Here is a 13,468-nt window from a genome sequence, read left to right as displayed (position 1 = left end):
CTTAGTGTTTCTGGGGGCGAGAAGATGTAACCCCTGGGGCAATGTAGAGGCACCAGTGAAAAGTCCTCAGTGCTTCTGGGGGCGAGAAGATGTAACCCCTGGGGCAATGTAGAGGCACCAGCGAAAGTCCTCAATGTTTCTGGGGGAGAGGAGATGTAACCCCTGGGGCAATGTAGAGGCACGATTTAAAGACCTTCTCGCCTATGAGCGAGTTCAGGCGAGTTTAAAAGACCTTCTCGCCTATGAGTGAGTTCAGGCGAGTTAAAAGACCTTCTCGCCTATGAGCGAGTTCAGGCGAGTTAAAGACCTTCTCGCCGATGAGCGAGTTCAGGCAAGATAAAATCCTTCTCGTCTCGAACGAGTTCAGGTATGGTGTAAAGGGTGGAAGAAGTTTGGAGGGTGGCTAAGGTAGGTTCGAAGAGAACGCCTAGTCACCCGGCCTTTTGTTCTGAAGTTCAGAAAGGTAGAGAAGGATCCGAAAGGCGCCTCTACCCCCAGATGAAGGAACAATGGCCAAGTTGTGAAGGCAGAAAGAAGCTGATATCGCCAAGAGTCTTTGGCGACCAGGAAAAGTTCATGCAGTGGCAAGAAAGTTAAAGACCCGTTTTGATGAAGCAGGTCGGGTTAGCGGTGTCTTAAGCCATTGGTTGAGTTAAAGTTCGTTGTTTGAAGAGTGATTTTACGCTAAGGTTCATTGCCTTGAGATTACAAGTTGTTAGAGTGATTGTTATTCGAAATCGAAGTGGTTCGAAGCAGTTAAGTATATGATCGCGCTTACGAAGTCGCTAAGTTAATTTCTGCGCTTACGAAATCGCTAAGTTAATTTCTTGAAGCAAATTGTGCAAGGAAAGTTAAAGCAGCCGAAGAAGTTATAAGGAGAAATACAAGGACTTTATCATTAAGTAAGTATCAGATTCAAAGCACATGTACAGGAAAAGAAAAATTTCATTACAATCATGTGAAAGGAGAAAGCATAAAGGTAGTGGATGGGGGGGGGATCAATCAGTCTTCAGCGGGAACAACCTTCCCATCCACCACCTCGTTGTTGAGGGACACCATGCTGAGATCTAGATCGGGGAACAAGCAGGCGAACTGTTCCCGGGCAGCCTCGAGTCCAGCAGCAAGAATCTGGGCGGAACTCAGATTAAGTTCTTCGATCTGTTTCTTAAGTTCTTCAGTTTGTTTCTTCAGCCCCTCGTTCTGCTGCTCCAGCTCTTTAGTTTGCTTCTTGAGTTCTGCAATGGTTTCCTGAGCCTGAAGAAGGTCTTCAGCAACCTTCTTGGATTCTGCCTGCACCTGGCCCAGTTCAGCAGCGACCTTCCCTTTTTCTTCGTTGGCTTCGGCAAGCTTAGCCATGGTGTCGTCCCTCTCCTTCTCCACCTTTCCCAGGAAGACCTCCCGATCGGCTGACCTTTGTTCAAGTTTCTTCACCTTGGCGGCGTCAGTTTTAATCGAGGCCTCCAGGTCAGCCACTTTGACGCGATAAGGCACCAGCTTGCTCTCTAGCTCAATCTTCTCTTGAGCCAAAAGCTGCACCTTATGGCGTAGATCGGTGGCTTCCTTGCGCGCCACCCGGAGCTCGGTGCTCATTGCATCTTCTACTCGGGAGTGCTCAATCTCGGCGAGTGTCAGATTGCAAGATAACCTCTCTGCCTCAATCCTTATGGAGTTGTTTTCAGCTCGGAGTGTGAAGAGGTGATCCTGGAGCTTCCTGGTGGAGCTCTCCACAGCCTTAGATATGATGGAAGGGAAGTCCTCCGCCATCATCTTCAGTTTGGCAGAGAAAGGCTCCCACATCCTCTTGACCTCAAGAGAAAGGTCTGCTTGTGGAGGCACCGGGTGGGCCTGTTGTTGGTTTTCGCCGCCACCTTCTTGAGTTGGTTGCTCAGCGGGTGCTTCTTGGCGTGGTGGCGACGTCGGGGATTCAGTAATCAGAATCGGAGAGTTGTGGGCACCCTCATCCCCGATTGGTGCAACGTTTGCGGTTGAGGCATTTGAAGGAGGACCCCCTCCCGCTGATACATAAGGCGTGGAGGCGCTCGGGGGGTCCTCCATGAAGTTAGGCTTGGCGGCCTCAACCACAGGAGGCGCAGAGGCCAAAGGGATCGCTTGGACTAGCAAGGCGGGAGCTGGTGGAGGAGGCAATGTTGGAGGCGGGGCAGGTGTAGATGGTGGTGTTGATGTTGGAAGAGGGGGTGGAGCAGATGGTGAAGAAGGTGCCACCCTCTTCCTCTTCGTGACGAGGCCATCCTCAGTCGCCTCGTCGTCTTCTTCTTCCTCCTCATGGACTACCTGGGGGGCTTTCCTCTTTGGCTTCCTGAGGATAAGCTTCTTGCGTTGGTTGGCAGGTTGGGCCTCAGAGGAAGTAGGGCCTTTGGGTGGCGATCTGCCTTGAGCGGCGGCGATCTCCACCACAGAGTTTGGCACGGTTTGGGAACCCAATGCCAACCCGTGGGATCGGGCGAGCGCCCTCAGTTCAGCGAGCTTGCCCTGGCCCAACATACGATCTGCATAAAGCAAAAATGCATGGGTTAGCTCAGGAAGAAAAAATAAATGCATAAGGCAGTATGCAGCAAAGCAGATAAATGGTGCAGAAAATAAAACCAAAGTCTTGCGCACAACGCACAAGACGCCCAGAAATAGTTAACAGAGGTAATGTTAGAATAAAGACTTAGACGTTCTAACCTATGCGAATTTCGAGTTGGTCCTCGAAGAACTCGAAGCAGATGAGTGTGGTGGTGAGGAAGGTGATGTTGGCGTCTGCCACACTCTTCCAGAAGAAGCATAGGTCCCTGTCCAAGGCACCCATGCTATCAGGACTCCTTGGCCTCCTGAAGTTGCCTTTGGACTCTTTGTTCCCCTTGTTTACCCAATACAAGGGGAAACCGTCAAGCAGGGAAGCGTCCTTGTCATTGGGGCACACCTGGACGAATTTGCCCTTCCAGTCTTTGTAGGATTGCTGGAAGATAGAGAGGATCGACCTCCCAACAATCCCGTTCAAACTCACCCACAGGAGATCTCCTGGGTGTTTGGCTTCGAAGAGAAAGAGGAAGACGTCCACTGATGCTGGCAACCCCATATGATCGCACATAACCTAGAACGCCCGCACGAACGCCCAGCTGTTGGGATGGAGCTGGGCGGCGGCGATGTTGAGCTCGGTAAGAAGCTCCCTTTCAAAGCGAGTGAAGGGAAACCTAAGTTTCACCTTCTTGAACAGGGTTGTGTAAACGAAGCAGAACGGTCCACCGTTGTTCCCCTTGTCGTCGGCGCAAACTGGCAGGTCGGGGGGGCAAGGTAGCACCGTCATCTTTTCGTCGTGCTCCTTATGGAATGATTGGCAAGGTAGAACCGCCCCAGCAGAATTTACTGAAGAGGTTTCCTTCAGCAGGATCGAAGTGGCCCATGGGTACAGTTTTTTGAAATCTGGAGAGGGGACGGGGGCTCCTCCGGTGACGGGTGGAGTGGCCTGAGCCAAGTTGGGGCGGGAGGGTGCAGGCCTCTTAGCCTGAGAAGAAGAAGCACCACGTGCTCGCGGTGGGTTGTGTGCTTGTGAGGAGGGGTTTCGTGACGAAGGAGGAGGATTTGGGGTGATCTTTGAGCGAGTCATTGCGGAAGCTGCAAAGGAAGAAGAAAGGAAAAGGTGATCAGGACTCGCAGAGGCTGATTCTAATCATGAACGAAGGGTGAGAAAACGAACGAACGAAGGTTCGTTGTAATGAAGACGAAGCCCTAAGTTACGAAGAAGGAGAAATAGAAAAAACAACCCACAACGTATGCACCAGACAGTTAAAGGATGATGCGAATCAGTTAAAATGCAGGAAAAACCAGCAGAAGAAGGAAAGGAAGTACCTTTTTGTGATCGGAAGAGTAATGAAGGATGTTGGTGATTCAGGAGGTTGAAGAACGTTGAGTGCTTTTGCAGAAGAGAGTTGGAGCGTCTGAGAATACGAAGAAAGTGATGAAACAGTGAAGCGAAATGAGTTTAAGGGTTTTTCGAAATGGGTTTGGGAAGCGCAAACGTTAACTGAAGGTAACCATTGATGAAGCCACGTGTCGAACGATGGGAGGAGTGTTTGGTGGAGCGTCAGAGAAGCAGAAAGTACAACCACTTGGAATTCTGCGCCAATGCCACGTAGATCGGTATTGACGTGACTCCTTTAGTCTTTTCGCTGGACAAGTCTTCGCTTAAGACTGGGGGGCTTGTGTACCGTCCTGGTAGTCGAAAGTGATGACGTGGCATCAAGCTACAGTATAGGCGTGTTGACAAGATGCCAGGTTGGCAGAAGGGAAGGAAGTTGGGGGGCTCGTGAAATCGCCAGTTATTAAGTGGGCGTGCTCCGATCTCCAGCATACCAGAGCCGGCGGTCGCCGGGTTAAAGATGAAGTCGCCAGATGTAAACTCAGGCGACCAAGTGATTAGAGATCGCCGGGGCAAGCACATCACCGAAGATGAAGGTAGTGCAAATTGTGAAGGCGGCCGGCGAGACCACAGGGAAGGTGTACGAAGGCACCCTAACTCGCCAATTCCAGTAGAGATCACACTCCAAGTTAGCTATGCACTGAGCAGTATCATGCATGAGTAACTTAGCCAAAGGAGAGTCAGAAGCAGCGCCCAAGTCAAGGAGGCTCCAGATGATGGCACGTGTACAGCTGGATGCGAGCCACGTGTCCAGGTCTGTAACTGCCAGGAGAGAGAAAGTGACCAGGTATTTAAGGGTTCCCCAACGTACTTCTGAGGTACGCACGTTCAGATTGTCTTCTTTACGCTTGCGAGTTCTTGAGCATACTGTGAGAGAGAACTGGTTCACGGTTCCTTGAGAGTTCTTGAGTGTTACTCTTAGTATTTGGTGGTTCAGTCATTGACTTGGGCGTTGGAGTGCGATCGGCCGCAGCGGTGCCGCTCTGTTCTTTTGCAAGTTCTTGAGGTGGATCGTGACGAAGGACGGAGGTTGAAGCGGTGCACACGTCGATCCAAGTTTGACGAGGCAAGCTCCAACGTTTTGGTCAACAGGCAGGATCATTTACACATAGGCCAGTTCTGAATCCAATCTTTGGATACCAGTACTCTATCTAATCTACTCTTTGCTGACCTATTTGCTTTAAACCAAGTATATTTCCTACCAACAATTGCTATATCCAACAAGAAATTTCCTTTTATGAAATTGTTAAACTGACAAATTTCTCTCGTTTGGCTACCCCTTGCACTCGTTCCTTTCCTTTCGTTGGTCCTCCTAACAGCATTGAAGTCTCCTATGAAGCACCATAGAAAGTTTTGATGTGTTGTTTTTATAATAGATAGTTCACCCCATAAAGTTTTCTTATCACGAAAATTACATGCCAAATACACATTAATCACCGTAATGTCCATATTAGTTTGCATATGCTTCCCAAAAATCACAATGAAACCTTTCCCTATTAATTGACTTTGACAAAAGAATACCTCTTTATGCCACATGGTTAAAAGGCTCCCTGCCCCGTTTTCACCATCATTATGTAGCCAACCCACATTACAATTCCCCCCATATAGAGAAGCATTGTTGATGGAAGAGGCCCAAGCTCAGGCCCTAGTTCAGGCCCAACAACTAGGTCCACGACAAATAGGATTCAAGAAGATTGGGACTCTGCTACTGATGGCAGATAAACGTTTCTTTATATGTTCAAAGAGGACCACAAGAAGTAAAGCCCAAGCCATGAAAGATAGTTTCTTTATTTGTAATTTCAGTAGAATAGGGTTCCTTTAGCATAATGGGGGAGGTGTGTTTATCATTGTAGCTTGAGTAAAGTATTTTAGGGTAAGAAGTTAACCTAGCTTCTAGAAGTTTGCTCATAGGGTGCGTCATTGACTTTAGTCAAAACCCTAGCAGCCGCTCTTTTGTGTATTTCCCATCCTACCCTTGCTCCTTGCTCTCCAAGGAACCATCTCCTATAAATAGGGTGCTTTGGCTCATGTTTTGTAAGATCAATTTTATGAGTAAAATGCTGCCAAATATTGCAAGCTTCTACTCCCTTGTCTAGTCTCTCTTGGTTAGACACTTTGATCTTCATCTCCACCTTTCTCCAAGTGATATGGCCCAACCAATCACTCTTCATACCTTTCATGCACCTACAAGGAACCCATAGCTCTATATGAGCCCTCCTTGATCCATCACATCCATTGCTTTCGCCACCTTTTTCAAATCTCCAAGAAGAACAACCCATCATTTGGTATCAACCCATCAATTGTGCATTTGTCATAGCCGTTGTTTTTGTTTCTTGAATTCAAATAATTCCCGCGTTTTCCGTAGAAATTATTTTCCTCATGTACCTCAATTTAGTGCCTCCTCCTAACCCTCTAATGTTCAAACTTATAATTATCATATAAAACCAAGTTTATTACCCTCCTCATTCCTCTCCATTATCGCTAAATCTCTCTCTTCCATATTTTCTAATTCTTTAATTACCTCTTCCTCATCCCTGAAATAAGTTGTTCCAATTTGTTTACCTAACTCCCACAAATTAAACGATTCAACATTGTCTATTACATTCCAAAAACGATTATTACAACTGATAATATCACCATCAGAAATTGATAGACTTACTGACTTAAGTGCTAACCTGGAAGCGCAACAATTCCTTGCTCAAAAAGAGTTCGTTCCCGACACTGACTCCCTCCCTGGATGTTGCACGCTTGGCTCCCCCTTTGTCCAAATCCCGCTTCGCTTCTTCCTTCATAGAGGAGTGAAAAACTGGCCTCCTAACAGTGCTCCTCCTTCATCGGGGTTTTTGAATGAAATGGGGGGTTATTATTGAACCAAGTGGTGTTCAAGCTTTGAAGAATCCAAACCCTTTGAAGGATGTTGAAGCCTTGGCTGTGCTTCATGTTGCTGTGCTGGTTTAGCTTAGAAAAATATTGAAAACTATTTTTTAAATGGTTGAACTGTTAAGTACCAAAACAACCGATTGATTCGAGGAAACAACCGATTGTTTGTTTTGGGACCATAATAGAAAAACTGTTTTCTATTTGACTGAGCTTTAAATGATTTAACTACTTACGCTCCAGTCATTAAATGCTTTGACCAATCTTTTAATGCAATTTAAGAGTTTGTTAAGATTTGATAACAAACTACATCTTTGAATATATTCAGAAAAACAAATTTGAGATTTAAGAATCTTTGACAAGTTTTTCTTAAGAGTTGTTGAGTTTTTCAAAGAACAGAGATTGCTAAGAGTTTGTGATTGATCAAAGTGTATGGAATAGGATTCTGCTTGTATTGATTTCAGATTATCTTCTGCAACAATTGTAATCCTTGTACTCTATTGAACAAGTATTCATTTTTGTGTTTGCTGAGATTGGTTGTGTGTTCTTAAGGGGATCAAGATCAACAATCTTAGTGTTGGTGTGTTGACCAAGGAAAGTGTGTTTCTTGAGGTGTTCAAGGTCATTCTCTTAGTTGTTGTGTAAGTGATCAAGGTGTGATTGCTTAGTGGATTTCCTCAGGGTTCTGAGAAGACTGGATGTAGCTCTGGATTTGGAGTGAACCAGTATAAACAACTGTGTACAATCTCTCTATCTCTATCTCTAACTCTTTAATTTCAGTTTATTTGTTGTTTGCTGGTATAAACAACCGATTGTTTCTGCGAAACAACCGATTGTTTTTCTGGTACTACAACTTTTGCTTGCTGTTTTGGCGAACTGAATTTCTGAATCAATTGTTTCCTGAGATAAATTCATTCTAGTTTTGAAAAGTTTGCGAAAACCCTCTTTAAACAATTCAGCCCCCCTCTAGTTTAAAGCCATCTTTTCTAACAGTTCCACTACCTTGATCCTCATGTGTCGATTGAGAGCCAACAACATTCCTTTCGATTTCAGAGGCATATCCAATGGCATACATGATCGAGTTGTGATTGGGCAACATGTTTTGGGCTTCTCCGCAGCTTACTCCAGCCCCCTTCATGTTCACTTCCCCTTACGTATTTGATGTGAGTTGATTAAAGGATTACCCATTATAAGACATTTTCAAGAATTGGATCAAGATTCTACAAGCAATTCAAGAACACAACAAGAACAAGAGAAACAAATGGAAACCCATTTCAAGAACACAAATCAAGAAACACATGGGAAACCCATTTCAAGAACATGAACCAAATTGAACATCTACAAGTAATTCCAACTGATTAAAACAAGAACCAATGATAAACTATTGATTAGAAACATTCAATAGCAACATTTGGCCGATTGAAAATCAAGAACAAGAAAAAAAACATGTTTTAGAGTTTTTGATATGGAATGGGTATGGAAGAAGAAGATGAAAAGTTGAAGAAGACTTATGTGGTTGATGACAATGGCAGTGATCACGTCACTTGGATGGTGGAAGACTCCAAGATGAGTGAGAGTGCCGCCACTTGAGGATTCCCAAGACCCACAAGATAAGACAAAAAGAAGGAGAGCAAGTCTCACAAAGAAACCATTCAAATTCTAGAGAGTAACCTCACTTTCAATTTCAATATTCAACTTTCAACTTGTTATTTCAAAGAGCCATGCACCCCTTTTATAATAGAGAGGGCCGGTCCAAGTTACAAAGGGAAAAGGAGCTTGAAAGGTCATTCTTCTAGTCTCTTCTCAAACTAGCGCCTAAAGAGAAAGAATTAAGAAGAATCACTTCTTCTAACTTTTTCCTACAAACTAACGCCTAAGGTGCTTTACAATGGAGGTGTATTTTTGGTTTCCCTCTTTAGCACCTTCCTAAACACTACTCCTATATTATTTAAAAATTTATACAAAAGAAATTACAAAGAGAGATATTAATTGGAGCCCATTCTTGAATGCTTGTAGTCTTCTTGTTGGCTTTGGGCTTGGTCCTCTCTTTATTTAACTCTTCTTTATTTTTGAGAAAACTAGAAGGAAGAACTTTAAATGCTTGGGTGGATGGCCTCTTCCTCCATTAGTGAAATCCTCTTCTACTTGATCTCCATCAATATTGGGCCCCTTCACCTCTGAACCAACACCTTCTTCACTTTGATGGGTTGTTTCTCTACAAACTTGGGCCAAGTTCTTCATGGATAGAGCTGCACACTTTTAACAACCTCTAGCACCACAACTAGGTTTTGTTAGCACCTCTTGGGCTACATTGGCGCCTGAAAAAAAAAAAGAACTAGTCCTTTCATTTGTTGATTGCCCTGCACACCCCATACCAAATTTGTGATAGGATTATCAACAATCTTCTCCCCATTCTTTCCTGACACTGCAGACTCCAAAAATGGGACTTTGGTTGGCCCTTGCTTGAACCGCGTGCCACTACCATCTTCCACTGACGACGCCTCTAGTTGCCGTCCCCCACCAACTGAACCTGCACCTTCACCTTCAAAAACTTCCTTATACATTTGTAACTCTTTACGAAAATCATTATCCTCTAAGACCACCGTTTCCTCCACAAACGATTCCGAAGAGGATACATTGACCATGGATCCAAGACATCAAAGACACTCTCAAACCATTCCTTATTGAGTTGAATCAAATCCTCCATTCATTCTCCTTCAGTTGGAGTTAAAAGAACCAGGTTGTCTCCCATATACCTCACTTTAATTGAATTTTCATCCCTCTCTTAATAAATTCCTCACATACCTGGTTATAATTCATATCACTTGCCATTTGGACTATGATGCTTTTTTCTATCCAGTGTAGAGTATGTTTATGAGTTTCAATAATAGGGCTTTTCCATTGCGCTTGTGAAGATTCTTTTACTGGTTCTGCATAGGAATGTTTCCCTTTCTTTCTCTTTTCCTTCCATACCTTCTTATACCATTTCTGCCTTATTTCATTTCCTTTCTATTTTCTTTCCTCATTTCTAGGACCATAATTTGTTCTTCGGTACCTCGGGATATTAACGTTTAACTTCATATTCCCTATGTAAATCTGACCAATTGTTTTTCCAGCCAGCTCACGTTTGCCACATCAAAGAACCTCACAAATCCAAATCTTCTTCCCTACCTATTTAACCTACGAGAAATAAACACTTCCTTTATCCTTGCCCACCTTTGAAAATTCTTGATCATGTCGTATTCACCACAGTCATTAGGAAAGTTGGAAAAGAAGAAGGTTGTGTGGTTATTTGGTGGTTGTTACGGATTGCGAGTTTTACCTGATAGCCGTTTTCCATTGAAGAAGAAGAGAGAGAAGAGAGCATGTTGCAACGGTTCCTATTGATTGGCATCCTTGTTGTACGAGGAAGTATCAAAATTAAGTGATTTAGTGTTGAGGTAGAGTCTGATGGAAGCTGGCATTCTTTATGCACTAGTACAAAATATCACTATAACGACGCTATATACAGACGGTTTAGTTAAAACCATCGTTAAAAAAAAATGGTGGAAAACTTGTAATTATAAAACAAACGGAAGCATTTATAACAACGGTTTTAGGAGGACCCGTCGTTACTTTAAGGTTCAATGAAAATAAGGACGGTTCTGGAAAGGAACCGTCGTTACTTTTTAGGGTTTAAAAAATTTCGCGCACTCATTTTTTAGGGTTTCAAAATTCTGCGCACCCATTTGGCAGCAGACTTCATTTTCGCTCCTCATTCACTCTTACACACTTCACTTTTTTTCCGTCTTCACTCCTTGCCACTACAATAGCGCCTGTGCTCCTCACTCATTGTGCCAGTGGATTCTGTTCGTCACCGTAAACCCAGCGCCGCGACCTAACACCACCGACCAACTCCCATCTTCACTTTGCTACGCTCATCGCGCATGCACCACGAACCAGTTGCCACCGCGCCACCAACTAACTCACCAACGCCGCGTGCCGCACCAGTGAGGTCGCATGTTGCCCTAGCCGCGGCGGCGGTGCCATGAACCAACTGTCATTGCATCACGAACCAACTCACCAACGTCGCGTGCCTTCAACCTCCTTCGCGTGCCGCACTAGCCACGTCATGTGTTGCCCTAGCCGCCGCTGCGGCGCCACGAACCATCTTCTACCGCGTCACGAATTAGCTCACCAGCCGTGTCTCGCCAGACTCCTCCGCGTGCCGCACCAGCCATGCCGCGTGTTGCCCTAGCTGTCGTCGCGTCCCGCGCCCTCCACCGTGTGTTGCCCTAGTCGCCATCGCATCCAACGCCCTCTCTGGAAAACTTCCCCTTTCCTCAACTCCACCGTGCGCGCTACAAAGCAAAACGTAAAAAGGTTACTCTCTCCTTCATTTCACTTCTTATTGCTTCTCATTCTTCTTTTTTGCTGATTCAACATGGCAGAGTCAATTCCGGTCTTGAAGTGTGCTTTTTAAAATCAATCTTGGCTGACATGTGATGTATTATTGTATCTTATTAATGTGGAAACCCTTGTAAGCGAAAAAAAATAAAACCGAAACACTAATCTTCTTACTAACATAAACAATAGATGTATTCCATTTCAGTATTTTCCAATTTATGATTACTTGCATTACGATGATGTTTTGATTGTGTCCATGAGAGAATTTGATTTCTCCCAATAGAAATATTTGATTTTATTTTTTTTTCTGGGGCCAGCTGCGCTGTGAATATTTGATCGTTACACATGGTGGTGTGTGAAGGGAAAACCAGAAGGATGAAGAGAACTAAAACCAATCCCTCTTTTTTTTATTAATTTTTGTACTTTTATGCAGATGGATTATTGGTTGGGTATGTAAATTTGAAATGCTAACAGATTTTAAATTATTTCTAAACACAAATAAGGTACCTCAATTATTGGTCAGGTTCCAATAATTGATGGGTACCTCAAATTACATGACGAGGTGAAACAAGTAAGGTACGAACTCTGTTATGATTTGGGGGTATTTATTTCAAAGATCAAGCTGGTTTAGAATGATAAATAATGGGTGTTAGGTAGAAATTTAAAGGCAATTTTTGCATAAGAATGTATAATATTTTAGTGTTATTAATTGGAATTGTTTATAGCAGTTTAAGTATGTTATTCTACAAATTAATAGATTAAATAATAGATGATAATATAGTTCATGAAATGTTTTATTCTACAGATTATCAAAATAAAATTTCAATTTCAGATTGGATAAAAACACTACATTTGAAAATCTGCATTTTTTTTAATTAACATTAAAATTGAAGGTTAAATGAGTCTTTGCGTGAACACCTCTACCTACTACTTTAGAATCATTTCTAACACCAGTCCTGTTTTTGTGGGGTCCTACAACCTATAGGCTAGTTGGATTGCAAACTAATGTTTTAAAAAGTTTTTTAATTGTAATTTTTAGTTTCGTGGATTCAGTTTTTTTTATACAATTGCACAGACTTATAACGACGGTTCCTTTTGGAACCATCTTTAAAAATATTTTTAAAAATTGTTATTTACTAGTCAAAGTAACGACAGTTGATTACATGCGTCGTTATAATTTATTTATAACGACGGTTGAAGAATCGTCGTTATAAGTTACTTATTTTTAACGACACCCGCAATAACGACGGTTCAGAAACCGTCTTTATATATCTTTTCTAACCGTCGTTAATGTCTATTTCTGTACTAGTGATGGTATTCTAGTTGTCTATCTTTTAATCACTTTAACCTCTAGTGAAAATTTTCAAGAGGGCCCTAATCATGGTGATGCTGTCAAGTGTGGATACCCGAACCTAATGCTCCTCTACCTTTTCAAACAACTCCAATATTGGATTATAAGCCGTGACAGAAATCATATCCGGGAAATGCATTATACCGAACAAGGTTGTCTGGTGTGTGGTCTCAAGGGATTTTGGTGAAGGCACAACTATGTCTATAGAGGGTAATGTAGATATGCCATGTGAGTGCAAAAGGGGAATTACAACACTTAGAAGGTAGTGAGGAATTGGAGGATGGTGGCTGAATGAAGATCATGAAGAAAATGATTCAGAAGCATTCTATGGTGCAAAACTTAAAATTTTGGACCAGCAAGACTGAAGTGATCTTCTGGTTTGGACAAATCAATTATGGCTTGCTGGTATGGTTTGTTGCTATGCGTGAATGTGCTGGTCACAGTGGATTTAGATTGGATTATGGTTTGTAGGCAGGAGTGGAAGCAATACATGCAGATGTTGTGTATGCAATTAGGTATGTTGTAAGCATGCAGCAACTTAAGCAGTTTCTTCAGCTTTCGGTTACCCTTGTATGCCGTGTAAGTTGTTGTGATTTATTCTGCTAAGCCAATGGGTAGATAAAGCAGAATTGATACTGCTGCAGGCCAATCTTCAAGATCAGAAGGGGAGTACTTCTCCTAGTCAAAGAAGGGTAACTTGTTGGTTGATTGGAGCACGAAAAAGGAGTATATATGGCAGAAGTGCATGGTTTGGAATCTGAGTAGAAGGGGGGATTGAACTTCGCAGTTTTATGAAGTAAAGCTAAGCTTAGCTAACAAAGGATCTATGCAGAATTGTGATGATGATGATGTTGTAGCAGAGATTGGTGATAGTATTAATTAAAAGGAAGATTGTCCGTTGCTGTAGTGGGCAAAACCCGGTAGGGATTCAGCAG

The sequence above is a fragment of the Phaseolus vulgaris genome, chromosome 8 (genome assembly GCF_000499845.2).
Source record: "Phaseolus vulgaris cultivar G19833 chromosome 8, P. vulgaris v2.0, whole genome shotgun sequence".
Taxonomy (NCBI): Eukaryota; Viridiplantae; Streptophyta; class Magnoliopsida; order Fabales; family Fabaceae; genus Phaseolus; species Phaseolus vulgaris.
The sequence above is the reverse complement of the archived record's forward strand: the minus strand, read 5'-3'. Positions refer to the sequence as shown.